The sequence below is a fragment of the Drosophila innubila genome, chromosome 4, assembly GCF_004354385.1.
Source record: "Drosophila innubila isolate TH190305 chromosome 4, UK_Dinn_1.0, whole genome shotgun sequence".
Taxonomy (NCBI): domain Eukaryota; kingdom Metazoa; phylum Arthropoda; class Insecta; order Diptera; family Drosophilidae; genus Drosophila; species Drosophila innubila.
The window spans coordinates 206,321-223,650 of NC_047625.1; positions in this window are offsets into that span (position 1 = coordinate 206,321).

Here is a 17,330-nt window from a genome sequence, read left to right on the forward strand (position 1 = left end):
TGCTCGTGCCACAATCTGTGGCATGTGGCATCTCCAACGACGGCAGCAAAACCAAGACGAGCATCAGCGGCAACTATGGAATCGCACTGCGCATCCAAACTGTCATCTTTGATGGCAGTTACTTCATACGATGGCAGTGCGACTCTACCTCATTGGCATCCAAATCCAAATTGCCATCGTGCTGCCATCTGCAGCAGGTGGCAACGACAGCGGCGAGGGATCGTTTCCCAGCTGTGGCAACTCCTTGCCAACGTGCCTCCATCAATGAAGTGTCATTTTTATGGCACTTTGCGGCAATTGGCAACAATCCTGGCGACACCTAAAAAAATTGGGAAATGTTTGAATATTTTTTCACTACAATTTCCATCTTATTTGCAGACTAAAATATCTGCAAATAATAATCTCACCTGATAGTGATAATGTTGCCTCACGTGCGGTGTGGCAGCATTTGATGCAACGGCAACAACAGCAGCAGCCAGCAGCAGCAACCAGCAGCGTAGAGCAGCAACAGCATCAACAGATGCGCACTCTCCACCTCAACTGTCGCTGCCTCAAAACGTAGCAGGTGGCAAGTTTGGCACTTGACTGCAGCGTGGGACCAGCGACACGATTATGGCCAAGCGACACCCGAAGCATCGTCACGCGACTCCTTTCTGCTGCCTCCATAGAGAAAGGGGGGCGTGACGGCGCGAAAACGGTGTGCAGCTTGGCGTCTATATGGACTGCGTCCGTCCATGCCACTAAACGACTCCTGAGGCTCCTCACGGGCTGCAGGGAGTCACACACACGACGATCAGCCGGTACGGCATCCAGTTGGCCGGCAGCAGCAGCGTTGCACAGATGCGTACGTATGCATCTGGTGCTTTGCCAGCTGTGGACACATTCACACCACATCCTGATGCCCATCAACAACTTGGGCACTCCAATTGCGTCCACGGGCACCTCGCTGCCATTGCCTTGGCCATGGCAACGGCAGCCAGCAACATCAGCAACAACAGCACTTCCAGCGGCGACTGCAGCTCCTTGTGTGGATAACTGTGTGGCGCCCCAGCCACAGCACGTGGCATCAGCAGCAGCATACACACTCAGGAAGGCTAAATTGATGAAGAAAAACCATTAAGTATCTTTGAAATGCATTACATAATATATACTCACCACTACACGTGCAGCTGGCATAGGCTCTCACAATCAGCTGTTGTATCTGAAAAAAATAATTTTATTAGCAATTATGTAATTGATATTAATTATAAATGTCAATACTTACCCAGTTTTTCAAAATCCATAGATTAGATCGTCCTTGAGTCATCTAGCGCCAGTTTATCTGAAAAGAAAAGAAATTTAATTAATACTTTGTATTTTTAATAGCCATCTGCTGGACATTGTTTTTTCTAATTGTGTGCATAATTGTTTTCATGTTACCTGTTAGTTTTTTGCATTGTCCTATATCCAAATTCGTCATGTTTATGATGTCACTTCCTGTCTCTTTTACCTGTAAATTACCAGAAAATATTGTTTATTATAAGTAGTTATTTAATTGGCACTTACTTTATATAAGTTTAAGGGAAAACTACAAGAGATGAACAAAAATGTAAAACTCACGCACACACACACACACACTCACATATGCGACCTGCCAACTTGACATAACATTGATATGTTAAACAGCCCTGCTCTGCCATTCTGTTATGTATATTAGCAGAATGTGTTGAGCAATTCATTTTGATGGGCAGCACTAAAAACTACAAATTAAACCGTTTGACCGATTCGGCTCCGACAATTGCGGGCAACAACAACGGTCGGCATAATTTGAATATGTCATGGCCGATCGTTTGTTCAATTGTCTCTAGCTCTCGGTTCGGTCGGACGTGTTTTTTCTTCCATCCTCCTCGCTCTGCGATCAAATGCGCGTGCGTGTGGTCGTCGTTTGTGTCTGTGTGTGTGCGGGAATGCAAATATACAAGTTTGATTTAACTTAACATAAACTGTGAAAAAAATTCAAAATTGTGCAACTAAAATTATACAAATAAATCGAAACGAACGCAGAGCACCCCAACAATTTACAACGGTAACGTAACGGCTATATCTGGCACCAATATGCCATATACATCAAATTTTCTTTTGTTGAGGTTTGTAACAAACTTCATCCAAATCTCTAAAATCTCGAACGCTATATCTGGCACCAAATATGCCATATACATCACTTAAATTTTCTTTTGTTGAGGTTTGTAACAAACTTCATCCAAATCTCTTAAAAATCTCTCGAACGCTATATCTGGCACCAAATATGCCATATACATCACTTAAATTTTCTTTTGTTGAGGTTTGTAACAAACTTCATCCAAATCTCTAAAATCTCGAACGCTATATCTGGCACCAAATATGCCATATACATCACTTAAATTTTCTTTTGTTGAGGTTTGTAACAAACTTCATCCAAATCTCTTAAAAATCTCTCGAACGCTATATCTGGCACCAAATATGCCATATACATCACTTGTAATTTTTTTTGTTGAGGTTTGTAACAAACTTCATCCAAATCTCTTAAAAATCTCCCGAACGCTATATCTGGCACCAAATATGCCATATACATCACTTAAATTTTCTTTTGTTGAGGTTTGTAACAAACTTCATCCAAATCTCAAAAAATCTCTCGAACGCTATATCTGGCACCAAATATGCCATATACATCACTTGTAATTTCTTTTGTTGAGGTTTGTAACAAACTTCATCCAAATCTCTTAAAAATCTCTCGAACGCTATATCTGGCACCAAATATGCCATATACATCACTTAAAATTTCTTTTGTTGAGGTTTGTAACAAACTTCATCCAAATCTCTTAAAAATCTCTCGAACGCTATATCTGGCACCAAATATGCCATATACATCACTTAAAATTTCTTTTGTTGAGGTTTGTAACAAACTTCATCCAAATCTCTCAAAAATCTCCCGAACGCTATATCTGGCACCAAATATGCCATATACATCATTTAACATTTCTTTTGTTGAGGTTTGTAACAAACTTCATCCAAATCTCTCAGAAATCTCCCGAACGCTATATCTGGCACCAAATATGCCATATACATCACTTAAAATTTCTTTTGTTGAGGTTTGTAACAAACTTCATCCAAATCTCTTAAAAATCTCTCGAACGCTATATCTGGCACCAAATATGCCATATACATCACTTAAAATTTCTTTTGTTGAGGTTTGTAACAAACTTCATCCAAATCTCTTAAAATCTCCGAACGCTATATCTGGCACCAAATATGCCATATACATCACTTAAAATTTCTTTTGTTGAGGTTTGTAACAAACTTCATCCAAATCTCTCAAAATCTCTCGAACGCTATATCTGGCACCAAATATGCCATATACATCATAAAATTTCTTTTGTTGAGGTTTGTAACAAACTTCATCCAAATCTCAAAATCTCTCCGAACGCTATATCTGGCACCAAATATGCCATATACATCACTTAAAATTTCTTTTGTTGAGGTTTGTAACAAACTTCATCCAAATCTCTTAAAAATCTCTCGAACGCTATATCTGGCACCAAATATGCCATATACATCACTTAAAATTTCTTTTGTTGAGGTTTGTAACAAACTTCATCCAAATCTCTCAAAAATCTCCCGAACGCTATATCTGGCACCAAATATGCCATATACATCACTTAAATTTTCTTTTGTTGAGGTTTGTAACAAACTTCATCCAAATCTCTTAAAAATCTCTCGAACGCTATATCTGGCACCAAATATGCCATATACATCACTTAAAATTTCTTTTGTTGAGGTTTGTAACAAACTTCATCCAAATCTCTCAAAAATCTCCCAAACGCTATATCTGGCACCAAATATGCCATATACATCACTTAAATTTTCTTTTGTTGAGGTTTGTAACAAACTTCATCCAAATCTCTCAAGAATCTCCCGAACGCTATATCTGGCACCAAATATGCCATATACATCACTTAAAATTTCTTTTGTTGAGGTTTGTAACAAACTTCATCCAAATCTCTCAAAATCTCCCGAACGCTATATCTGGCACCAAATATGCCATATACATCATAAATTTTTCTTTTGTTGAGGTTTGTAACAAACTTCATCCAAATCTCTAAAATCTCTCGAACGCTATATCTGGCACCAAATATGCCATATACATCACTTAAAATTTCTTTTGTTGAGGTTTGTAACAAACTTCATCCAAATCTCTCAAAATCTCCCGAACGCTATATCTGGCACCAAATATGCCATATACATCATAAAATTTCTTTTGTTGAGGTTTGTAACAAACTTCATCCAAATCTCTTAAAAATCTCTCGAACGCTATATCTGGCACCAAATATGCCATATACATCACTTAAAATTTCTTTTGTTGAGGTTTGTAACAAACTTCATCCAAATCTCTCAAAAATCTCCCGAACGCTATATCTGGCACCAAATATGCCATATACATCACTTAAAATTTCTTTTGTTGAGGTTTGTAACAAACTTCATCCAAATCTCTTAAAAATCTCTCGAACGCTATATCTGGCACCAAATATGCCATATACATCACTTAAAATTTCTTTTGTTGAGGTTTGTAACAAACTTCATCCAAATCTCTCAAAATCTCCCGAACGCTATATCTGGCACCAAATATGCCATATACATCACTTAAAATTTCTTTTGTTGAGGTTTGTAACAAACTTCATCCAAATCTCTCAAAATCTCGAACGCTATATCTGGCACCAAATATGCCATATACATCACTTAAAATTTCTTTTGTTGAGGTTTGTAACAAACTTCATCCAAATCTCTCAAAAAATCTCCCGAACGCTATATCTGGCACCAAATATGCCATATACATCACTTAAAATTTCTTTTGTTGAGGTTTGTAACAAACTTCATCCAAATCTCTCAAAATCTCCCGAACGCTATATCTGGCACCAAATATGCCATATACATCACTTAAAATTTCTTTTGTTGAGGTTTGTAACAAACTTCATCCAAATCTCTCAAAATCTCCGAACGCTATATCTGGCACCAAATATGCCATATACATCACTTAAAATTTCTTTTGTTGAGGTTTGTAACAAACTTCATCCAAATCTCTCAAAATCTCCCGAACGCTATATCTGGCACCAAATATGCCATATACATCACTTAAATTTCTTTTGTTGAGGTTTGTAACAAACTTCATCCAAATCTCTCAAAATCTCCCGAACGCTATATCTGGCACCAAATATGCCATATACATCACTTAAAATTTCTTTTGTTGAGGTTTGTAACAAACTTCATCCAAATCTCTCAAAATCTCCCGAACGCTATATCTGGCACCAAATATGCCATATACATCACTTAAATTTCTTTTGTTGAGGTTTGTAACAAACTTCATCCAAATCTCTCAAAATCTCCGAACGCTATATCTGGCACCAAATATGCCATATACATCACTTAAAATTTCTTTTGTTGAGGTTTGTAACAAACTTCATCCAAATCTCTCAAAATCTCCCGAACGCTATATCTGGCACCAAATATGCCATATACATCACTTAAATTTCTTTTGTTGAGGTTTGTAACAAACTTCATCCAAATCTCTCAAAAATCTCCGAACGCTATATCTGGCACCAAATATGCCATATACATCACTTAAAATTTCTTTTGTTGAGGTTTGTAACAAACTTCATCCAAATCTCTCAAAAATCTCCCGAACGCTATATCTGGCACCAAATATGCCATATACATCACTTAAAATTTCTTTTGTTGAGGTTTGTAACAAACTTCATCCAAATCTCTTAAAAATCTCTCGAACGCTATATCTGGCACCAAATATGCCATATACATCACTTAAAATTTCTTTTGTTGAGGTTTGTAACAAACTTCATCCAAATCTCTCAAAAATCTCCCGAACGCTATATCTGGCACCAAATATGCCATATACATCACTTAAATTTCTTTTGTTGAGGTTTGTAACAAACTTCATCCAAATCTCTCAAAAATCTCCGAACGCTATATCTGGCACCAAATATGCCATATACATCACTTAAAATTTCTTTTGTTGAGGTTTGTAACAAACTTCATCCAAATCTCTCAAAATCTCCCGAACGCTATATCTGGCACCAAATATGCCATATACATCACTTAAAATTTCTTTTGTTGAGGTTTGTAACAAACTTCATCCAAATCTCTCAAAATCTCCCGAACGCTATATCTGGCACCAAATATGCCATATACATCACTTAAAATTTCTTTTGTTGAGGTTTGTAACAAACTTCATCCAAATCTCTCAAAATCTCGAACGCTATATCTGGCACCAAATATGCCATATACATCATAAAATTTCTTTTGTTGAGGTTTGTAACAAACTTCATCCAAATCTCTCAAAAATCTCCCGAACGCTATATCTGGCAAATATGCCATATACATCACTTAAATTTCTTTTGTTGAGGTTTGTAACAAACTTCATCCAAATCTCTCAAAATCTCCCGAACGCTATATCTGGCACCAAATATGCCATATACATCTTAAAATTTCTTTTGTTGAGGTTTGTAACAAACTTCATCCAAATCTCTCAAAATCTCCCGAACGCTATATCTGGCACCAAATATGCCATATACATCACTTAAAATTTCTTTTGTTGAGGTTTGTAACAAACTTCATCCAAATCTCTCAAAAATCTCCCAAACGCTATATCTGGCACCAAATATGCCATATACATCACTTAAAATTTCTTTTGTTGAGGTTTGTAACAAACTTCATCCAAATCTCTCAAAAATCTCCCGAACGCTATATCTGGCACCAAATGTCTCTTATACACATCTAGATGTGTATAAGAGGTTTGTAACAAACTTCATCCAAATCTCTCAAAAATCTCCCGAACGCTATATCTGGCACCAAATATGCCATATACATCACTTAAAATTTCTTTTGTTGAGGTTTGTAACAAACTTCATCCAAATCTCTCAAAAATCTCCCGAACGCTATATCTGGCACCAAATATGCCATATACATCACTTAAATTTTCTTTTGTTGAGGTTTGTAACAAACTTCATCCAAATCTCTCAAAAATCTCCCGAACGCTATATCTGGCACCAAATATGCCATATACATCACTTAAAATTTCTTTTGTTGAGGTTTGTAACAAACTTCATCCAAATCTCTCAAAAATCTCCCGAACGCTATATCTGGCACCAAATATGCCATATACATCACTTAAAATTTCTTTTGTTGAGGTTTGTAACAAACTTCATCCAAATCTCTCAAAAATCTCCCGAACGCTATATCTGGCACCAAATATGCCATATACATCACTTAAAATTTCTTTTGTTGAGGTTTGTAACAAACTTCATCCAAATCTCTCAAAAATCTCCCAAACGCTATATCTGGCACCAAATATGCCATATACATCACTTAAAATTTCTTTTGTTGAGGTTTGTAACAAACTTCATCCAAATCTCTCAAAATCTCCCGAACGCTATATCTGGCACCAAATATGCCATATACATCACTTAAAATTTCTTTTGTTGAGGTTTGTAACAAACTTCATCCAAATCTCTCAAAAATCTCCCGAACGCTATATCTGGCACCAAATATGCCATATACATCACTTAAAATTTCTTTTGTTGAGGTTTGTAACAAACTTCATCCAAATCTCTCAAAATCTCCCGAACGCTATATCTGGCACCAAATATGCCATATACATCACTTAGAATTTCTTTTGTTGAGGTTTGTAACAAACTTCATCCAAATCTCTCAAAAATCTCCCGAACGCTATATCTGGCACCAAATATGCCATATACATCACTTAAAATTTCTTTTGTTGAGGTTTGTAACAAACTTCATCCAAATCTCTCAAAAATCTCCCGAACGCTATATCTGGCACCAAATATGCCATATACATCATAAAATTTCTTTTGTTGAGGTTTGTAACAAACTTCATCCAAATCTCTCAAAAATCTCCCGAACGCTATATCTGGCACCAAATATGCCATATACATCACTTAAAATTTCTTTTGTTGAGGTTTGTAACAAACTTCATCCAAATCTCAAAAATCTCCCAAACTATATCTGGCACCAAATATGCCATATACATCACTTAAAATTTCTTTTGTTGAGGTTTGTAACAAACTTCATCCAAATCTCTCAAAATCTCCCAGAACGCTATATCTGGCACCAAATATGCCATATACATTAAAATTTCTTTTGTTGAGGTTTGTAACAAACTTCCAAATCTCTCAAAATCTCCCAAACGCTATATCTGGCACCAAATATGTATACATCATAAAATTTCTTTTTTGTTGAGGTTTGTAACAAACTTCATCAAATCTCTCAAAAATCTCCCAAACGCTATATCTGGCACCAAATATGCCATATACATCACTTAAAATTTCTTTTGTTGAGGTTTGTAACAAACTTCATCCAAATCTCTCAAAAAATCTCCCAAACGCTATATCTGGCACCAATATGCCATATACATCACTTAAAATTTCTTTTGTTGAGGTTTGTAACAAACTTCATCCAAACCTCTCAAAAATCTCCCAAACGCTATATCTGGCACCAAGTATATACATCACTTAAAATTTCTTTTGTTGAGGTTTGTAACAAACTTCATCCAAATCTCTCAAAATCTCCCGAACGCTATATCTGGCAGCCAAATATATATACATCACTTAAAATTTCTTTTGTTGAGGTTTGTAACAAACTTCATCCAAATCTCTCAAAAATCTCCCAAACGCTATATCTGGCACCAAGTGTGCCATATACATCACTTAAAATTTCTTTTGTTGAGGTTTGTAACAAACTTCATCCAAATCTCTCAAAAATCTCCCGAACGCTATATCTGGCACCAAGTGTGCCATATACATCACTTAAAATTTCTTTTGTTGAGGTTTGTAACAAACTTCATCCAAATCTCTCAAAATCTCCCGAACGCTATATCTGGCACCAATATGCCATATACATCACTTAAAATTTCTTTTGTTGAGGTTTGTAACAAACTTCATCCAAATCTCTCAAAAATCTCCCGAACGCTATATCTGGCAGCAAGTGTGCCATATACATCACTTAAAATTTCTTTTGTTGAGGTTTGTAACAAACTTCATCCAAATCTCTCAAAAATCTCCCAAACGCTATATCTGGCACCAAATATGCCATATACATCACTTAAAATTTCTTTTGTTGAGGTTTGTAACAAACTTCATCCAAATCTCTCAAAAATCTCCCAAACGCTATATCTGGCACCAAATATGCCATATACATCACTTAAAATTTCTTTTGTTGAGGTTTGTAACAAACTTCATCCAAATCTCTCAAAAATCTCCCAAACGCTATATCTGGCACCAAATATGCCATATACATCACTTAAAATTTCTTTTGTTGAGGTTTGTAACAAACTTCATCCAAATCTCTCAAAAATCTCCCGAACGCTATATCTGGCACCAAATATGCCATATACATCACTTAAATTTTCTTTTGTTGAGGTTTGTAACAAACTTCATCCAAATAATCTCTTAAAAATCTCTCGAACGCTATATCTGACACCAAATATGCCATATACATCACTTAAAATTTCTTTTGTTGAGGTTTGTAACAAACTTCATCCAAATCTCTCAAAAATCTCCCGAACGCTATATCTGGCACCAAATATGCCATATACATCACTTAAATTTTTTTGTTGAGGTTTGTAACAAACTTCATCCAAATCTCTCAAAAATCTCCCGAACGCTATATCTGGCACCAAATATGCCATATACATCACTTAAAATTTCTTTTGTTGAGGTTTGTAACAAACTTCATCCAAACCTCTCAAAAATCTCCCAAACGCTATATCTGGCACCAACTATGTTATATACATCACTTAAAATTTCTTTTGTTGAGGTTTGTAACAAACTTCATCCAAATCTCTCAAAAATCTCCCGAACGCTATATCTGGCACCAAATATGCCATATACATCACTTAAAATTTCTTTTGTTGAGGTTTGTAACAAACTTCATCCAAATCTCTCAAAAATCTCCCAAACGCTATATCTGGCACCAAATATGCCATATACATCACTTAAAATTTCTTTTGTTGAGGTTTGTAACAAACTTCATCCAAATCTCTCAAAAATCTCCCAAACGCTATATCTGGCACCAAATATGCCATATACATCACTTAAAATTTCTTTTGTTGAGGTTTGTAACAAACTTCATCCAAATCTCTCAAAAATCTCCCAAACGCTATATCTAGCAAATATGCCATATACATCACTTAAAATTTCTTTTGTTGAGGTTTGTAACAAACTTCATCCAAATCTCTCAAAAATCTCCCGAACGCTATATCTGGCAGCAAATATGCCATATACATCACTTAAAATTTCTTTTGTTGAGGTTTGTAACAAACTTCATCCAAATCTCTCAAAAATTCCCCGAACGCTATATCTGGAACCAAGGACGTTATATACATCACTTAAAATTTCTTTTGTTGAGGTTTGTAACAAACTTCATCCAAATCTCTCAAAAATCTCCCGAACGCTATATCTGGCACCAAATATGCCATATACATCACTTAAAATTTCTTTTGTTGAGGTTTGTAACAAACTTCATCCAAATCTCTCAAAAATCTCCCAAACGCTATATCTGGCACCAAGTGTGCCATATACATCACCTAAAATTTATTTTGTTGAGGTTTGTAACAAACTTCATCCAAATCTCTCAAAAATCTCCCCGAACATATATCACACCAAATACCATATACATCATAAAATTTTCTTTTGTTGAGGTTTGTAACAAACTTCATCAAATCTCTCAAAATCTCCCGACATATATCTGGCACCAAATATGCCATATACATCACTTAAAATTTCTTTTGTTGAGGTTTGTAACAAACTTCATCAAATCTCTCAAAAAATCTCGAACATATATCTGGCACAAATATGCCATATACATCACTTAAAATTTCTTTTGTTGAGGTTTGTAACAAACTTCATCCAAATCTCTCAAAATCTCCCCAAACATATATCAGCTTAAGTATGTTATATACATCTTAAAATTCTTTGTTGAGGTTTGTAAACAAACTTCATCAAATCTCTCAAAATCTCCAGACGCTATATCGGCTTATGCTACATCCTTAAATTTCTTTTTTTTGTTTGGGTTTGTCAAACCATCAAATCTCAAAAAATATCACTTTAGTATGCCATGCTTAATAACATCTCTTTGAGGTTTAAAAACTTCATCCAAATCTCTCAAAAGCTCATCATATATCAAATGCAAATATCAAAAAATTTCTTAAACTTGTGTTTTAACAAACTTCCCAAATCTCTCAAAAACTCCCATCAATCTCTAAAATCCATATACATCCAAAATTTCTTTTGTTGAGGTTTGTTCAACAAATCCATCTCTCAAAATCAAGACTATATCTGGCAAATGTACCATATACATCACTAATTTTCTTTTGAGGTTTGTAACAAACTTCATCAAATCTCTCAAAATCTCTCCGAACTATATCTGGCACAAATATGCCATATACACATCATAAATTTCTTTTGTTGAGGTTTGTAACACTTCATCCAAATCTCAAAAATCTCAGACGCTATATCTGGCAACTATGTTATATACATCACTTAAAATTTCTTTTGTTGAGGTTTGTAACAAACTTCATCCAAATCTCTCAAAAATCTCCCAAACGCTATATCTGGCACAAATATGCCATACATCACTTAAATTTTCTTTTGTTGAGGTTTGTAACAAACTTCATCAAATCTCTCAAAAATCTCTCGAACGCTATATCTGGCACCAAATGTATACCATCCTTAAAATTTCTTTTGTTGAGGTTTGTAACAAACTTCATCAAATCTCTCAAAAATCTCCAGACATATCTGGCACCATATGCCATATACATCACTAAAATTTCTTTTGTTGAGGTTTGTAACAAACTTCATCAAATCTCAAAATCTCGAACGCTATATCTGCACCAAATATGCCATACATCATTAAATTTTCTTTTGTTGTTGGGGTTTGTAACAAACTTCATCCAAATCTCTCAAAAATCTCCCAGAACGCTATATCTGGCACAAATATGCCATATACATCACTTAAATTTCTTTTGTTGAGGGTTTGTAACAAACTTCATCCAAATCTCTCAAAAATCTCCCGAACGCTATATCTGACAAATATGCCATATACATCATAAAATTTCTTTTGTTGAGGTTTGTAACAAACTTCATCCAAATCTCTCAAAATCTCGAACGCTATATCTGACAAATATGCCATATACATCACTTAAATTTTCTTTTTTGTTGGTTTGTAACAAACTTCATCCAAATCTCTCAAAAAATCTCCCGAACGCTATATCTGGCACCAAATATGCCATCATAAAATTTCTTTTGTTGGGTTTGTAACAAACTTCATCCAAATCTCTCAAAATCTCCCCGAACACTATATCTGGCACCAAATATGCCATATACATCATTAAATTTCTTTTGTTGAGGTTTGTAACAAACTTCATCCAAATCTCTAAAATCTCCCAGACGCTATATCACCAAATATATATACATCACTTAAATTTCTTTTTTGTTGAGGTTTGTAACAAACTTCATCCAAATCTCAAAATCTCCCGAACGCTATATCTGCACCAAATATGCCATATACATCCTTAAATTTCTTTTTTGAGGTTTGTAACAAACTTCATCCAAATCTCAAAAAATCTCCGAACGCTATATCTGGCACCAAATATGCCATATACATCATAAATTTTCTTTTGTTGAGGTTTGTAACAAACTTCATCCAAATCTCTCAAAAAATCTCCCAGACATATATCTGGCAAATATGCCATATACATCACTTAAAATTTCTTTTGTTGAGGTTTGTAACAAACTTCATCCAAATCTCTCAAAATCTCCTCGAACGCTATATCTGGCACCAAATATGCCATATACATCTTAAAATTTCTTTTGTTGAGGTTTGTAACAAACTTCCAAATCTCTCAAAAATCTCAGACATATATCAACAAATATGCCATATACATCTTAAATTTTCTTTTGTTGAGGTTTGTAACAAACTTCATCCAAATCTCTCAAAAAATCTCCGAACACTATATCTGACAAATATGCCATATACATCATAAAAATTTCTTTTGTTGAGGTTTGTAACAAACTTCATCAAATCTCTCAAAAATCTCCCGACATATATCAACCAATATACATCATAAAATTTCTTTTGTTGAGGTTTGTAACAAACTTCATCCAAATCTCTCAAAAATCTCCTCAGACGCTATATCTGGCACCAAATATACACACTTAAAATTTCTTTTGTTGAGGTTTGTAACAAACTTCATCCAAATCTCTCAAAAATCTCCCAGACGCTATATCTGGCACAAATATGCCATATACATCCTTAAAATTTCTTTTGTTGAGGTTTGTAACAAACTTCATCCAAATCTCTCAAAAATCTCTCAGACCTATATCTGGCACCAATATGCCATATACATCCTTAAAATTTCTTTTGTTGAGGTTTGTAACAAACTTCCAAATCTCTCAAAAATCTCCCAGACGCTATATCACAAATATGTATATACATCATTAAATTTTCTTTTGTTGAGGTTTGTAACAAACTTCATCCAAATCTCTCAAAATCTCCCGAACGCTATATCTGACAAATATGCCATATACATCATAAAATTTCTTTTGTTGAGGTTTGTAACAAACTTCATCCAAATCTCTCAAAATCTCCCAGACTTTATATCTCACCAAATATGCCATATACATCATTAAATTTCTTTTGTTGAGGTTTGTAACAAACTTCATCCAAATCTCAAAAATCTCCCGAACGCTATATCTGGCACCAAATGTATATACATCATAATAATTTCTTTTGAGGTTTGTAACAAACTTCATCAAATCTCTCAAAATCTCCCGAACCTATATCTGGCACCAAATATGCCATATACATCATAAATTTCTTTTGTTGAGGTTTGTAACAAACTTCATCCAAATCTCTCAAAAAATCTCCCGAACGCTATATCTGGCACCAAATATGCCATATACATCACTTAAATTTTCTTTTGTTGAGGTTTTGTAACAAACTTCATCCAAATCTCTTAAAAATCTCCCAGAACGCTATATCTGCACCAAATATGCCATATACATCATAAATTTCTTTTGTTGAGGTTTGTAACAAACTTCATCAAATCTCTCAAAAATCTCTCGAGCTATATCTGGCACCAAATATGCCATATACATCACTTAAAATTTCTTTTGTTGAGGTTTGTAACAAACTTCATCCAAATCTCTCAAAAATCTCCGAACGCTATATCTGGCACCAAATATATATATATACATACTTAAATTTTCTTTTGTTGAGGTTTGTAACTTCTTCAAATCTCTTAAAAAATCTCGAACGCTATATCTACCAAATATGCCATATACATCACTTAAAATTTCTTTTGTTGAGGTTTGTAACAAACTTCATCAAATCTCTCAAAAAAATCTCGAACATATATCTGTTTTAAACCATATACATCACTTAATTTTCTTTTGGGTTTGTAACAAACTTCATCCAAATCTCTCAAAAATCTCTCAGAACGCTATATTAACCAAATATGCCATACATCTTAAAATTTCTTTTGTTGAGGTTTGTAACAAACTTCATCCAAATCTCTCAAAAAATCTGAACGCTATATCTGGCACCAAATGCCATATACATCATAAATTTCTTTTTTGTTGAGGTTTGTAACAAACTTCAAATCTCTTAAAATCTCTCGAACGCTATATCTGGCACCAAATATGCCATATACATCCTTAAAATTTCTTTTGTTGAGGTTTGTAACAAACTTCATCAAAATCTCTCAAAAATCTCCCAAACGCTATATCTGGCACCAAATATGCCATATAAATTTCTTTTTTCTTTGTTGAGTTTTAACAAACTTCATCCAAATCTCTAAAAATCTCTGACATATATCTGGCACCAAATATATACATCATAAATTTTCTTTTGTTGAGGTTTGTAACAAACTTCATCCAAATCTCTCAAAAATCTCCCGAACATATCTGGCACCAAATATGCCATATACATCATTAAATTTCTTTTTGAGGTTTGTAACAAACTTCATCCAAATCTCAAAAAATCTCTCAGACATATATCTGGCACCAAATATGCCATATACATCCTTAAAATTTCTTTGTTGAGGTTTGTAACAAACTTCATCCAAATCTCAAAATCTCCCGAACCTATATCTGGCACCAAATATGCCATATACATCACTTAAATTTTCTTTTGTTGAGGTTTGTAACAAACTTCATCAAATCTCTCAAAAAATCTCTCAGACGCTATCTCAACTTAATATGCCATCCTTAAAATTTCTTTTGTTGAGGTTTGTAACAAACTTCATCCAAATCTCTCAAAATCTCCCAGACGCTATATCTGACCAAATATGCCATATACATCACTTTAATTTTCTTTTGTTGAGGTTTGTAACAAACTTCATCCAAATCTCTCAAAAATCTCTCGAACGCTATATCTGGCACCAAATGTGCCATACATCATTAAATTTCTTTTTTGTTGAGGTTTGTAACAACCATCCAAATCTCAAAAATCTCCCGAACGCTATCTGGCAAATATGCCATATACATCATTAAAATTTCTTTTGTTGAGGTTTGTAACAAACTTCATCCAAATCTCTCAAAAAATCTCCCAGACACTATATATCTGACACCAAATACCATATACATCACTTAAAATTTCTTTTGTTGAGGTTTGTAACAAACTTCATCCAAATCTCTCAAAAAATCTCAGACGCTATATCTGGCACCAAATATGCCATCATAAATTTTTTCTTTTGTTGAGGTTTGTAACAAACTTCATCCAAATCTCAAAATCTCTCGAACGCTATATCTGGCTAAATATGCCATATATCTTAAAATTTCTTTTGTTGAGGTTTGTAACAAACTTCATCCAAATCTCTCAAAAATCTCCCAAACGCTATATCTGGCACCAAATATGCCATATACATCCTTAAATTTTCTTTTGTTGAGGTTTGTAACAAACTTCATCCAAATCTCTCAAAAATCTCTCCGAACGCTATATCTGGCACCAAATATGCCATATACATCATAAAATTTCTTTTGTTGAGGTTTAACAAACTTCATCAAATCTCAAAAATCTCCCCGCTATATATGACACCAAATATGCCATATACATCACTTAAAATTTCTTTTGTTGAGGTTTGTAACAAACTTCATCCAAATCTCAAAATCTCCCAAACATATCTGGCACCAAATATATATACATCCTTAAATTTTCTTTTGAAAGTTTGTAACAAACTTCATCCATCTCTTAAAATCTCTCGAACGCTATATCTGACACCATATGCCATATACATCATAAAATTTCTTTTGTTGAGGTTTGTAACAAACTTCATCCAAATCTCTCAAAATCTCTCCCGAACGCTATATCTGGCAAATATGCCATATACATCACTTAAATTTCTTTTGTTGAGGTTTGTAACAAACTTCATCCAAATCTCTCAAAATCTCTGAACGCTATATCTGGCACCAAATATATATACATCACTTAAATTTCTTTTGTTGAGGTTGTAACAAACTTCATCAAATCTCTCAAAAATCTCGGAACATATATCTGGCACAAATATGCCATATACATCAAAATTTTCTTTTGTTGAGGTTTGTAACAAACTTCATCCAAATCTCTTAAAATCTCTCAGACATATATCTGGCACCAAATATATATATACATCTTAAAATTTCTTTTGTTGAGGTTTGTAACAAACTTCATCCAAATCTCTCAAAAAAATCTAGAACATATATCTGGCTCAAATATGCCATATACATCATTAAACTTTTTTGAGGTTTGTAAAACTTCATCCAAATCTCTTAAAAAAATCTCTCGAACGCTATATCTGGCACCAAATATGCCATATACATCACTTAAAATTTCTTTGTTGAGGTTTGTAACAAACTTTCAAATCTCAAATCTCCCGGAACATATATCTGGCACCAAATATGCCATATACATCACTTAAATTTCTTTTGTTGAGGTTTGTAACTTCTATCAAATCTCTAAAAATCTCCCGAACGCTATATCTGGCACAAATATGCCATATACATCACTTAAAATTTCTTTTGTTGAGGTTTGTAACAAACTTCATCCAATCTCTCAAAATCTCCCGAACATATATCTCAGCAAATATGCCATATACATCATTAAATTTTCTTTTGTTGAGGTTTGTAACAAACTTCATCAAATCTCTTAAAATCTCCTCTCGAACTATATCTGGCACCAAATATGCCATATACATCACTTAAAATTTCTTTTGTTGAGGTTTGTAACAAACTTCATCCAAATCTCTCAAAAAA